This window comes from Microtus pennsylvanicus, chromosome 6 (genome assembly GCF_037038515.1).
Source record: "Microtus pennsylvanicus isolate mMicPen1 chromosome 6, mMicPen1.hap1, whole genome shotgun sequence".
Taxonomy (NCBI): Eukaryota; Metazoa; Chordata; class Mammalia; order Rodentia; family Cricetidae; genus Microtus; species Microtus pennsylvanicus.
This window is the reverse complement of record NC_134584.1, coordinates 70,460,017-70,473,642: the sequence shown is the minus strand read 5'-3', so window position 1 is coordinate 70,473,642 and position 13,626 is coordinate 70,460,017. Positions and strand designations below refer to the sequence as shown.

The following is a 13,626-nucleotide window of genomic DNA, read 5'->3' as shown; positions in this document are numbered from 1 at the left end:
TCTCTGTATGCAAATCTCAGTTCACACCCAGACCGACTACAAAGTAAGACTCTGTCTCAAAAGAGAATGGAGGTGGGGGGAGATTTATAAAAATCTGTTCCCTTAGTTGACAACTAGATAATGGGACAAATGATAATGGTTTCCCTTGAATGATCGAACCTTTCTGAAAACCGGATAGCATTATATAGTTTAAATGAGTGATCTCTCTTGTTTCCCGCCTGTAAGTACATAACATCCACAAGTAAGAACAAAGCAACATAACTAGGATTGATGTCAGAGGTTGGTGATGCAGAATGCAAATGTGAAGAGCAGATGGCACACCGGTCAGACTGTGAGTTGCACAGAAGCTTGCCTTCTTGATCAGCTCTTTCTCGTTTCCTGCTCCCAACTACAAGCTGATTCCTCCCACTCTTCATACAATCTCTTCATTGAACGTTGCTATCATATAGATGTAGAAAAGTCAAGATGTCCTTAAAAGTCTATACATTAAAGGTTTGGTCTCTACCTTGGTCTACCTGGGAAATTGTTGTGCCTTTAGGAAGCGGGACCTAATAGAAGGGCTTTCATTTGTTTTGGGGCTTACTTTTAAAGAGACAATGGAACCTGGAACCTCTCCTTTATCTTTTTGCATTCTGGATGTAAGAGGAATGTCTTTGGTCTACCACATGCTCCTACCACTATGTGTTCTTCACCTAAAGCCCAAAACAAGCAGGACCAACTGGCTATGGACTGAACTCTTCAAAACAGTGAGCCTAGATAAAACCTTTCTACTCATAAATTAATTATCTCAGGTATTTGTTGCAATAACAGAAATTGAACCAGTATTAATAACCATGTACTCACTGACATAGTTCTAAGATCTGCTATTCCAGCTTGCTAGAGCTATCAAGGTACCTCAGAATAGATAGCTTAAGCCAGAAACTATTGTCCCTGGAGACTGAAAGGCTAAGATGAATTTCTGGGAGGGGCTGTTTCATTGACAAGCTGTAAACAAGGTTGTCTTCCACTCTTTCCTTGCTTGAGGTCACCTCTCTGTGACTCTCCTGTCATCTTCCCTCTATGCATATCTTTGTCCATATTTCCTTATTATAAAAAGGGGCTAATCATACTGATATGCTTAGTGCCCGACCTACTGTAATAACTCCTTTAAATTTATCATCTCTATAAAGACCTTATCTCCAAGTAAGATCATATTTTAAGATATGAAAACTTAGAATATAAACTTGAAGGGAACACAGTTCAACCCATAATACCTACTACTCCTGGGGAAAATCTAGGTTTGTACTGGGAAATAGATATAAGAAGACAGCCGACAGAAGACCGTTGTTCCCTACAAAGAAATTAAATAGAAGATAATAACATGATAAAAAGGAAAGCTCCTTAGACAGGGAGTCATACTTTCAGATCTGCAGTCTATCTTTTTGACACTTATCTAGATAATATCCCTCTTCTATAAATACCTTATCAGGAAAAGGGTGTGTGTGTGTGTGTGTGTGTGTAGGAGGTATTTTCTGGGCACCAGATCCAGAGCTTTATACATACCAACCACGCCCTTTGCAACTGGGCTGTACCCAGTGTCTCTTCTCTGGAAATTTGAAAATATGTCTCAGCTAAAAACTCTGTGGCTTCTTATATATAAACAGTAAACAGAAAATCAACACCCTTTACAATAGACTCAAATAATATAAAATATCTTGTTGTAACTCTAATCAAGCAAGTGAAATTCCTGTATGACAAGAACTTAAAGTCTTTGAAGAAAGAAATTGAAGATATCAGAAGATGGAAAGATCTCCCATGTTCATAGATCAGTAGAGTTAGCATAGTAAAAATGGCCATCTGAACTAAACAATCTACAGATTCAATGCAATTCCCTTTAAAATCCCAACACAATTTGTTACAAACCTTGAAAGAACAATACACAACTTCATATGGAAAAACAAAAGTCCAGGATAGCTAAAACAGTCCTGTACAATAAAATAACTTCCAAAAATATCACCATCTCTGATTTTAAGCTCTACCTCAACCTGTAGTAATAAAAACTGCATGGTATTGGCATAAAAGCAGACACATGGATCAATGGAAATGAATTGAAGACCCTGATGTAAACCCACACACAAATGAGAACCTGATGAAACTCATTTTCAACAAAGAAGCCAAAATTATACAATGGAAAAAAGAAAGCATCTGAAACAAATGGTGCTTGTCTAACTGGATGTTGGCATGTGGAATGCAAGTCGATCCATATTTATCACTCTGCACAAAGCTCAAGTCTAAGTGGATCAAAATCCAGATCTCCCTGGGAAGGGGAAAGAGAAAAGATGTGATTGGACAGAGGGCAGGTGGGGATGGACACATGAGCAATCAGGTTGTGGGGAGACAGAAGGGAAAGAGTGCTGAAGGGAACTGCTGGAGGTAAGGGGGCAGAGGCCCAGCACAGGGCAATCTCCAAGGAGTCTATGGGGAAGACCCCAGGTTAGACTCCTAGCAATAGTGGAGAAGTAGTCTGAACTGGCCATCTCCTGTGACCAGTTTGGTACCTGGCCCAGTTGTCATCTGAGAGTCCACATTCAGCAACTGATGGAGGCAGCCGATACAGAGACCCACAGCCAAACATAGATGGAGTTTGGAAATCATACAGAGGAGGAGAAAGAAGTGTAGGAAGCAGAGGGGTCAAGGATACCACGGGAAGGCTCACACAATGTGCTAACCTGGCACATAGGGTCTCACAGAGACTGATCCGACAACCAGAGAGCCTGCATGAGCCCGACCTAGGAACTCTACATATATGTTACAGTCGTGCAGCTTGATCCATTTGAGTGACTCTGTTCCTAACAGTGGGAACAGTGGCTGTCTCCGACTCTTTTACTGGCTTTTGGGATGCTACTTCTCACAGTGGGTTGCCTTGCCAGCCTTAATACATGGGGAGGTGCTCAGTCTTGCTACAACTTGATATGCCATGTTTTATTGATACTTATAAGAGACCTGCCCTTTCTTGAATGGCGATAGGAGAGGAGGAGATTGGGGTGGAAGGGAGAGAATGTGGGGGAGAGGGACTGGGAGAAGATAATGGCGGGGGGTTGCTGCCAGTATATAAAATAGATAGGTGAATAATTTAAAAATCCATAAAATTCTGTGTATTGAAAAGAAATAGTGCCACTCAGTGTAGTTTGTTAAGGTTAAATATCATTTATTAAAAGGTGAAATTTAAAAAAAAAACTTGGGCTAAAGAAGTTAGTATGTAATGTTAATCTATTTTGAAAACAGACTAGTTGACCCATTGATGAGAGTAGAGGCCAGTGCTTGGAAAAAGATCTTGGATACCTTAATGAAGATATAATTCATTTTCCCAAAGAGATACCTGGCATCAAGCACTTGACTTTCTGAACCATCCCACCAGACTGAGTCTGACCATACTACTAAGCATCGCCAGTCACTAGAACCATCAAATTTGTGTGCCATGATCAATCTTTCACTCATTTTTAATTTTTTCTAATTTTATGCATTTATGGAACAGCTAAAAACAGCAAAGACTATGTTCAGACAGTGGGTTGTTGTTTCTATAGACACTTTTAAGAATATTGCTAACTATAAGTAAACACCAAGTATGGTTTTCAGCTATAACCTTAAATTATTCTTTCTGTTATAATCAGCCATACAGCAGGTGTATTGCCTACCATTAGCATGCTTGGTAAATGTGTACTACCTTCAAAATGTAAGCTGTTTTCTTTATCCTCCAAAAAGCAATCATGCTTGCACCATGGATAGAAAGAGAACTTTTTTTCTGTCTTTGTCACACCATTAAAGTAGATAACCAGCCATAAATTTTTGTCTTCTAGGCCAAGAAATTTTAAATAAAATACTAACATAAATGTGATGTTTTTCATGAAAAGTGAAAGGGTCTTTATCCTTTTTATTTGGGGTGCCAGGTAATGGAACAATCTATTAAAAATGGTATCATTTTAATTTTTAGGAAACTAAGTTTCCTACTTTAGTCAGTAAAAAAATTTATTTGATGAATATTCTTTGTGAACACATCTGTGCCATGTGAACACCTAAAAAACAGAAAGGACTTGAAATTGTGATTTAAATATTTTCTCACAGTTAATCCAGTGATGCTAAAACCATACATAAATGCACTATCACTCCTACTAAACAGCAAGTCTAGATTTTCCGTCATTGTTTTAATGAGGACAATAATGAATTATTTGTTTGAATCTAAGATTCAAAATGCAACAATCTCCTGCCCTTATCACAGGTGTGTGTTTATATTTTACCACATTGTCTGACTATATGCATTTTATGTTACTTATTTCACAGGTGTTAAAGTTTGGAGCTATGTAAGAACAATTATTTGATTTCTCACATTCTCCTTAGTACTTGTGCATATAGTCATTAATATTCATATTTTAAATTGATCAGACAAAATATATATTATAATTTCATTGGCAATGTACCAGAACATGGCAAGCAAAATGAGAATACCCAGCCTCACCCAGATGTGAAAGTCCCCAAACTTCAGATCAAGCAGCTTTGACCATTTCCCAGCAACTTTTCTCTGGCACTTAACAAATGTCTTTTCTTCCTCATATTCTTTTTTTGTTGTTGTTGTTTATTTTATTTTTTTTTAGTTGTTGCAAAAAAAAATTTCCCATTTCCCTCCCCCTTCTCACACACATCACCCCCTCCCCTACTCCCTTCCCCCTCTCCCCCTCCCCCCACTCCATTCCCCCTCCCTCTCGAGAATGAAGAGCAGTACAGATTCCCTGCCCTGTGGGAGGACCTTCCTCATATTCTTATAGATATCAACATTGTCCTTATATGCTTGATCTTTAGCGATATCTAAAGGACAAAAAAAATGAGAAATCGACAGGGAGTGCACATACTGAGTAAGAAAGGAATCCAGAGGTTGAGGAGAACTCCCAAATGGTGAGTTTTAGAGGACTGTACGAGCTAGCTCTACAGAGAAATCAACCAGGAGCCAATGAAAGGCATGTGACCATTTGGAAGACTTGTCATCACCAGGAGGTAAAAGGAAGACTATAAGGAGAGACAGACAGCAAATCAGAATAGAAGACAACATGGAGAGACTGCTCTGCAAGCCTTCCATATGGCTTGTAGTAGTCTTCCCTCGCTGCCTTCAAAAAAATAATGTATTCATTTACCTAATCCCAAGGCAATTCAGTGTCATCTCTCCTGTAGGCCAGAGTGTAAATGGAACTTTCTGTCCTGCCTGGTCCCTCAACCATTCAGTCCCAAAGAAACACACAGAGGCTTATATCAATTATAAATTGTTTGGTCTATTAGTTTGGGCTTATTATTAAGTAGCTCTAACAAGTTAAATTAACCCATAATTCTTGTCTATGTTTAGCCATATGGCTTGGTACCTTTGTTCAGAGAGAAAGTAAGGCATTCTCTCATCTTGCTTCCTCTGTGTCTGGCTGGTGATTGCAACTCTGCCTTTTTCCTTCCCAGAATCCTCTTGATCTGGTTGTCCCTCCTATACTTCCTGCCTGGTTACTGGCCAGTCAGTGTTGTATTAAACTAATACAAGTGACAAATCTTCACAGTATACAAGAGCGTTATTCTATGGCAACAGAATTAACCTGAAAGCACATAGAGATAGCTTATTAGTACTGACCTTGCTTTATCTGCCAAAATAACGAATTCAATATTTCAAAGGTGAATCACAGATATTTCAGGATTTTCAGGTATTTCTTCCTCATTATTGTTTTTTTTCCCCTTTATGGTACTGTTGATCAAACACTGGACCTTGTGCATAGCAGTCAACTGATTTATTATATATACATTCCTTATGGTGATTCTCTCTCCTGATCTTACTTTTATTGGTATCTGTCATGTAGTAAACAATGAAAGAATGTAATGATATATTTGAAAAATACTTTGGAGTTTTCAAGTTCTGTGTATTTTTCATTTTATTTGTTTCTACGCTTTACTAAAAATAGTTCCTAAATCTCATTCATAAATACATCTTTTGGGGGTGGGTGAGAGTTCAAAACAGGGTCTCATTATGTAAGTCTGTCCTGAAACTTGCTGTGTAGACCAGAATGGCCTCCAACTCAGGAAGATGAGCCTACCTCATAAGCCTCATACTTTCTTGCTCCAAGAATGAAGAACCAGGGCACAGTGACAATCTGAACAAAGTAAAACCAAACTCTAACACTGGCAAAGAACTCAGTGTCCAATGTGTGAGATTCACTCAGGGCAAACTGGGAGTGCTTTGTGTGGATGGCTGGTTGATGCTTGTGATTCTTCATTTCCCAGTGTCTCACCTAGATCAGATTTCTGCTAGTAAACATCTTATAGGAACACTGGATTTGACTTTAAAATCCATTTTTGTAAAACAGTTTCTTCTTTTGATGTTAGACATCATTACTTAATATATCGATTTTATAAAATCAGGTTTTCATTACTCTATTTACCTCAAGCATCCTTAGCTTACCTTTCTTTTTTCTCTTTTTTTAACTGAAAATGGTCTTTTTTTATTCAATATATCCTGATTATAGTATTTTCCCCTTTCTCTAATCCTTCCAGTACTCCCCTCATCTTCTCCTCTTTGCATTCACTCCCTTTTTGTCTCTCATTAGAAAAGAACAGGCTCCTAAGAGATAACAACCAAACATGACAAAATAAAATATAAGATGAAGCAAAGACTGTCATATCGAAGGGGACATGGCAAGTCTCACCAGAGGGGCAGAGTGCCGAGAGTAGGCACAGGAGTCAGAGATCTCCTACTGGCTCTCACAGTCAGAAGCCTCATAACAATATTATGCTAATCATAGCTTACCTTTTGGCTCCAACTTTCTACTTTTTATGTTTTTATAGTTTTATATTTTTAGATGCTAATAACTTATTTTTAAGAGTTAGTGTGAAATTTGTAGATTTCATTCAAAGTAAAACCACGCTACCATTAAGAACCTGCAGTTCCTGTGTGTAAAGCTATTCATATTAATCCTGATAATTCAGTCATGCCTCTCTGGCTGTAAATCTCTGTGGTGTGTTTCTGTTCTGATTTAGTGCCTTGTTTAAAATTTCCTGCAGCATCACAGATGGTATTTGAATCTTTGTGGGCTTTGGAATCCTATGCTCCACTCTTACAATATCAGGTTAACATTAATAAAAATGTTGGGCTTTAAATAATTTTTTAAAATAATGGTAGAAATTTCATTATCATTTCTCAAAATCATAAATTTTGGATAAATTACTTAGCTCACAAATTTAAAGTAAAACAAGCTCCCTCTGGACAAAATCACAAGCCCCTTTTGTTGAACATAAGCATAAAAGGTATGATATATTAGATTTTTACAAATCATTCTAAAGATCTAGTCACAGAAGTTTCTGTTCATACTTTTACAAGCTTCCTTTATGAAATGCTTTATAGAATTCACAAACACACATTGCTTTTAGTGTCTGTCCTTTGATGTCTATAAAAGACTCTTTCAAAGCTGGAGGTAAGTGCTCCTAATGCGCACAGCAGAACTTGCTGAAGTTATTTGAAGCTATTAGAGATAACCTTTCTCTGCATGTCTCTGGGGGTGGGGAAAACTGGTACCAACAATACCAGCTAAGCTGTAATTAGTGTAACTAACAGCTAATATGGGAGAGCAGACTAGAGGTCACTCTTAAGAATTTAGTGGTATTAACAGGTTAAGGTTGTAGGGCGTCCTATCCCGCAGCTTAATCTGTTGCCTGAGCTGGGGAGATTTGTTGAAGTCATCAGTGCCCTCTAACCCCAAGGTGTTGCTCTCTTGTAATTTATTGGTCATATGCCCAGTTCCTCTTTCCTGCCTAGTGAGATGACTTTGGGAATGGCAAATTCATCTTAAAGTCCTTGTTACAAGTGCCTGCAGATTTTCAATCCTTCACTGTAGCTGAAAGAGTATACTCTGATTTGCTTTAATGTTCTTGTCCTACACTCCTTACAATACATTGGGATTGCCATTTTGCTTCGTTATAAAATTTGATGCATTGTTACCATTTAATGGGCATTATAAGAACAAAATTTAAACTCCAGCTATTAAATCAGGTGTTGTATAAGTGATTTGTTCACAGTAAATATTCTGCTTTTATAAGCTACTTCTTCAGATTTAATTGCTTACCAGTGGCTTTGTTTATGTTTGCAGCCAGCTCTAATGCACTCACGGATTTAGCAGAGCATCACTTCTGCTTTCCTGCACCGCAGCTGTCCCTCTTCAGAATCTCGCTTTGTCTCTTCCTCACATCTGCCATAGAACTTCTGTTGTTCTTTTCCTTTCCCATCAAAGCCATGCCTGTGTGACAGTTTCTTTAATTTCTATCAAGAAAACCTAGAATCCTTTTTCTTTTGAAGCAACAGGCAACTGCTTCACTCTGCTGATAAAGATTCAGAAGGAAACATTTTTCTTTTTAACTTTTGGATTACTACGTTAGTCTTGAGTGTCCTCGGTATTTTACTTTAAAGTTTTTGTTTTTTTAACTATTCATTCTTTGCTGTCTATAAAGTAAGCAGGGACAAGTCTCGATAACTAAACAAACATTCAAGGTCATTCAAGGTGACTATCATCAAGCCATACATCTCCAAATAAAATAATGTTTTCCTTTAGTTATCCTGCTTCTCTGGGCGTGTGGACATTTGAATATTCTAGGTGCATTAGTTCTCATTTCAGTAAAAGAAATAGCCTTGTATTGAAGTAATTGCCTCTCCCCTTGAGCAGAGTGCTCTCCAAATTTTAACTAACCATGGGTAGTTTGTGAGTGAATTGTAATTTGTTTGAATTGTTATTTTCAATGTGACTTGTATTAGAAAAAGATACATATAACATACAAAAGAAGATTAAGTTTGTTTTATTTCACTTAGAATTAAGCAAATAAAGAAAGTAAGTTGATGTAAGGAAAATGTTAGAACCCCAGGAGTGTAGCTCAGTGGTAGAGCACTTGCCTAGCTTGCATAAGATCCTGATGATATTTACAGAGCTACGTTAAAAAAAGGAAGAGGAGGAGGAGAGTAGGAGTCAAGCATACATATTATATATGATACATATTTTGATAGATAGATAGATAGATAGATAGATAGATAGATAGATAGATAGATAGATCGATCACCAATTAAAGAAAATGCAAGGCAAGAGGCAAATGGTGTAGTTACAACAACTTCAAAAAATAAAATATAGAAACATAATGCATTTGCAAATACAGCAAATATTTGAAATAAAGTAAAATTTGTAACTTTCAAAAATATGCTGACCTCGAACTCACAGAGATCCACCTGCCTCTGCCTCCTGAGTGCTGGGATTAAAGGCGTGCGCCACCACCCCCCAGCCTGGTCTACAAGAGCTAGTTCCAGGACAGGAACCAAAAAGAGCTACAGAGAAACACTGTCTCGAAAAATCCAAAAAAAAAAATATGCTGAGTATTTTTATAGTGCTGACAGTTTATGCTTACAGGACAGTACATGGAAGTGTGGACAAGTGAGAAGAGCTAGAGAAACGAACAGTGCCTTTCCTGTACAGGAAGTTCCTTCTCGTTTTCTTTCAGTATAGAACTTACAAGACATTCTTATTCCTTTCTCTTGGTTATGATTTATTAATTTGCATGTATTCTTGGTAGTGCTGTCTTTTGTTTCTAATACAAGGCAGCTTTTCTAGACTTGTGGATTTCATGAAGTCTATTGCTTTTTGGAAGTTTTGATTCCCTACCAAAAGCTCGTGGATTTTGTAAGTTTCTTAAATTAGAAAACACACCCAATTATTTAATGAGTAACCCTTGACATAGTAAGAAAACAAATTTATCATTAATGTTTATTTCTTCTAATTGATTCATATACTCTGATAGTTTTATGCATATACAAATACTCAAATGAATAAAGAGCATTGGCTATTGCATCAATAATTGATGCTTTTTAAAAATAGAGGGCAGGCCCATGCTTTACTTAAAATTCATAGAAACACTGGTCTTTTTTACATGCTAAGATTTCTTGAGTAAAAGGACCAAGGACAGAATTGGAAAGTCTTATTTTCCCTCCTCCACCCTATCATAGGGTAGCTGTGAGAGTCCAACATCAAAGCTGAACTAACTTCAAAGCCTAGGACACTTCCTGTTTGCAGCTCTTACTGTAACAGCCACTTCACCCTCACAGCCACTCATCTTTCAGAGCTGCCTGAAGATGTCCTTCTCATGCACTTCCCAAACTACCGTATTAAAACTACTTCTTAAATAAGCCAGTCCAGAGAATTAGTACATTTGTTGAGTTTTAGAATTTGCCATTTATTCTTTACTCCTTCCAGAATTATGCCTTTTACTACAAGGCTTTGGTATTTGTTGACATTAAATATGTTTCTTAGTATGTTTGTTTCAAAAATAAAATATATACATGTATGTAAGATTGTGTGTATACGTTCTACCTATTTAGACATCATGCAGCAACGTGATGGGTGTGGTATTTGCCCCATGAATCCTGAAGGAAAATGAAAAAATCCAAAACATAGATAAGCATCTAAGATGTAATAATACTTGGAAGTGCATGCTTTTCTTAGAAAAAGAAATAAGAGCTCATGATCAGACTTTTCAGGTTGGAATTATAATATTATACACTGTATTTTTATATGTTTTTTAAACAATAGAATTGTGTTATTTATTCATTGACAACTTCATGCATGTAAACAATTATATGAACCTCAACTCACCTTCATACTCCCCTCAGGAAATCCTCCCTGCCGCCTCCACCTCACGCACTCACCCTCACCCCTTCATTTTTAAGCATTGTTAATGACCCACTGAGTCCTTTTAGTGTAGCCTGTTGAAATGTTCCGTCTTCTTTCTGACTTGGTCTTTTTCAGGTAATCATAACTGCAGTTGAGTTCACGGTGTAATGGTCATGCTATGTGCCAAAGGCAGCATTTCCCAGCACGCCTCGCTGTTTTTCAGCTGTTCCATGCTTTCCATCCCTGTCTAGTGTGTTCCCTGAGCCTGGAGATAGGAGGTGCTAGAAATAACCCATTCTGGTCTCAGCACTCGATGGAAAATTGTTCTCAGCAATTTGACTAGTTATAAAACTTACGTTAACTATTGATCTCTCTCTCTCTGTCTCTCTCTCTCTCTCTCTCTCTCTCTGAAGATGAAGTTCTTCATGTGTGGTTCTTGTCAGTTGAAGTCAATCTTTTTGTTTTGTTTTGTTTTAATGGTCCACTTAAATTCTTAAATTTATTTTCCTTGAATTCCCCAGTACATTTGATGGTAGATATTTGATACCATTGGGAGAAAACATCTCTTGAGATCTGTGAGATGGTCTGCACATCTAAAAGTTCAGCTTCCAAAAGAACTCAAAAAGATACTTAATGATTTAGTTCTTCCTAACTCCAACCAGACATGAAGTTCCAAATGGATATGCCAACAGAGACTTTGATTGTACATTATGGAAATTAAATGGGCTCAATATAGTGATGGAATTGTTTTCAGAAACACAATGGGCTACATTATAAAGCAGCAAGCTTTCCCTTTTTTTTTTTTTTATTTGACTATTTTCCATCTTTTTTTCTTGGTGCTGGTACTTAAACCAGGGACTGTTGCTATCACCGAGCACCAGCCCACTTTTCAAGGCCGCAATAAGGGATCTGTTAGAGCAAAGAATCTTTGATATATATCTGTTTCAGTTCCACATTGTATATTTCTTAAAAGATGTGAACAAAAAGTTGATTATTAAGTGATAAGAATGACATCATTCATTTCATTGTTTTACAAAACAAGACTTCTTAAATGGGTGTGAGAGGGATTTGAAAAGGAGAAGGGAAAGTCATGGTGACCTCAGTAGATCAAGGAATGCAACAAAATGCTACAGGTATCTTTTATTGATGAAGACTGGTAAATAAAACAACCAAGCCTAAAGTGCCCAGAAAAGCAACCATGAGGAAAATGAGGGAAAGAGCATGTTTTGTTTCAGAGTGAGACTTCATATGAATTTTCAGAAACCAAAATATTTTCTGTCTTACATAAAAAGGGGGAACAATAGATGGGGTGAAAAGATTTTAAAATTTCAGTTTTCAATGATAAATAGTAATGAACATTTTTAAATGATTGGTTTTACGTAGGAAACATACTACAAGGAGCAGCAGCCCGGGAACAAGACAACCTTTTCACAGAGCCTCTTAACAGGCAGGAAAGGGAGGACTGTGCAAGTAGAGGATGCAGGAATCACATTGAGATGTGATGAGAAAATACACAGAAGGTTTAACACTTGAAAAAAGACTATTTTTGTTCAAAGTAGTAGAAATTTTGTCTGTAGACAGTTTCATAACTGACAGTTCTCCGCAATCATTTTGTGAGACAATACTAAGTGAAAGGGATGATGACAACACATTGAGAGGCATACAGAATGGTGGAAACGACTACCATGTGCCTTTGGTCAACAGGCGACTCCGAATCCCTTATCATTTTAAGTATTAGATAAGCTTGTGGATTGTTTTCATGGTTGTTTATAGCTCTGGATTATTTTTTCATGCCTTTCTTTATTTTCACACCATTAAATCAGCACTCTATAGCCAAAGAATTCATGTAGATCAAATATTTCAGTTTGTAACTGCTATTTTATTTTGACTAAGGACAAGAGCTGAGGTAGAAATATAGGTTAATTTGGGAAAGATCTTTAAATTTATCTTGTTATTTTAAGGCACATAAACTTTTAAGAAAATCTGCTGTGTGGGCAGGTATGAAGAGAGGATAGTGTTGCAGAAATGGAATAGTACTTGCAGAAGAAAAGGAAGGCCCTTGTCTATTGGCTTTAAAGAAATGACACAGGAGAGACCCATTGATAGGCATCTAAAGAAGACAGCCAAAGATGAGCAGTGTTGTCTCAACAACAGATCAGTAAGTAATCTACTATATCATGAAAGGGGGCCTGCTTGTTGTTGGGGTTTTTGTCCCACCCAGTACTCCACAACTGTTTAGCCCTGAAGAAAATCACACATAGGTCTCCATAAATTATAAGCTGATTGGCCCATTAGTTCTAGCCTCTCACTGGCTAACTCTCACATCTTGATTAACCCATTTTTCTGATCCATGTGGCTCAGTACCTTTTTCAGTGGGGCAGATCACATCCTGCTGTTTCGGTGGTCTGGGCAGGAGTGGGAGGAATCAACTTCCTCCTTCCCAGAATTTTCCTATTCTCATTACATCATTTCTATTTCCTGTCTGGTTTTCCTGCCTATACTTCCTGCCTGGCCAATCAGCATTTAATTGAAACATGATTGACAGAATACAGACAATTCTCCCGCACTAGTATACATACAAAGCAAAACAGTGATTTGATTCATTGGGAATAAAGAAATAGGGAGATCTCATCAATGGATGACTTCCTGTGTAGAGGGAGATGCTACCAAGAGCCATTATAAAGGTAGGAAAAGGTACAATGTGTTAAATTTATATGAACTGTCACTTAACCTAAATTCATTTATACACTTAGGTCCTTTCTCAGTAATGTAGGATTCCCCAAGTAAACAGGGCAGATCCCTTCTTTGCCATTAGCAGTGTTGTTTCCAATTCCCCAAGACTATATTAAGGCCTTACAATTAACTGAAGATTATATATGACTGCTAGTGTATTTGAACTTTTTTGTGCTGTGTGTATACAGGTATGCAT

At 37.4% G+C, this 13,626-nt stretch overlaps 1 protein-coding gene across 6 annotated transcripts in view; it reads left to right on the top strand.

Annotated features, from left to right (window-relative positions):
• Arb2a (ARB2 cotranscriptional regulator A) overlaps nt 1-13,626 on the top strand; it is a 419,074-nt gene that overhangs the window by 320,836 nt on the left and 84,612 nt on the right. The gene's annotated exons all lie outside the window — the stretch shown is intronic.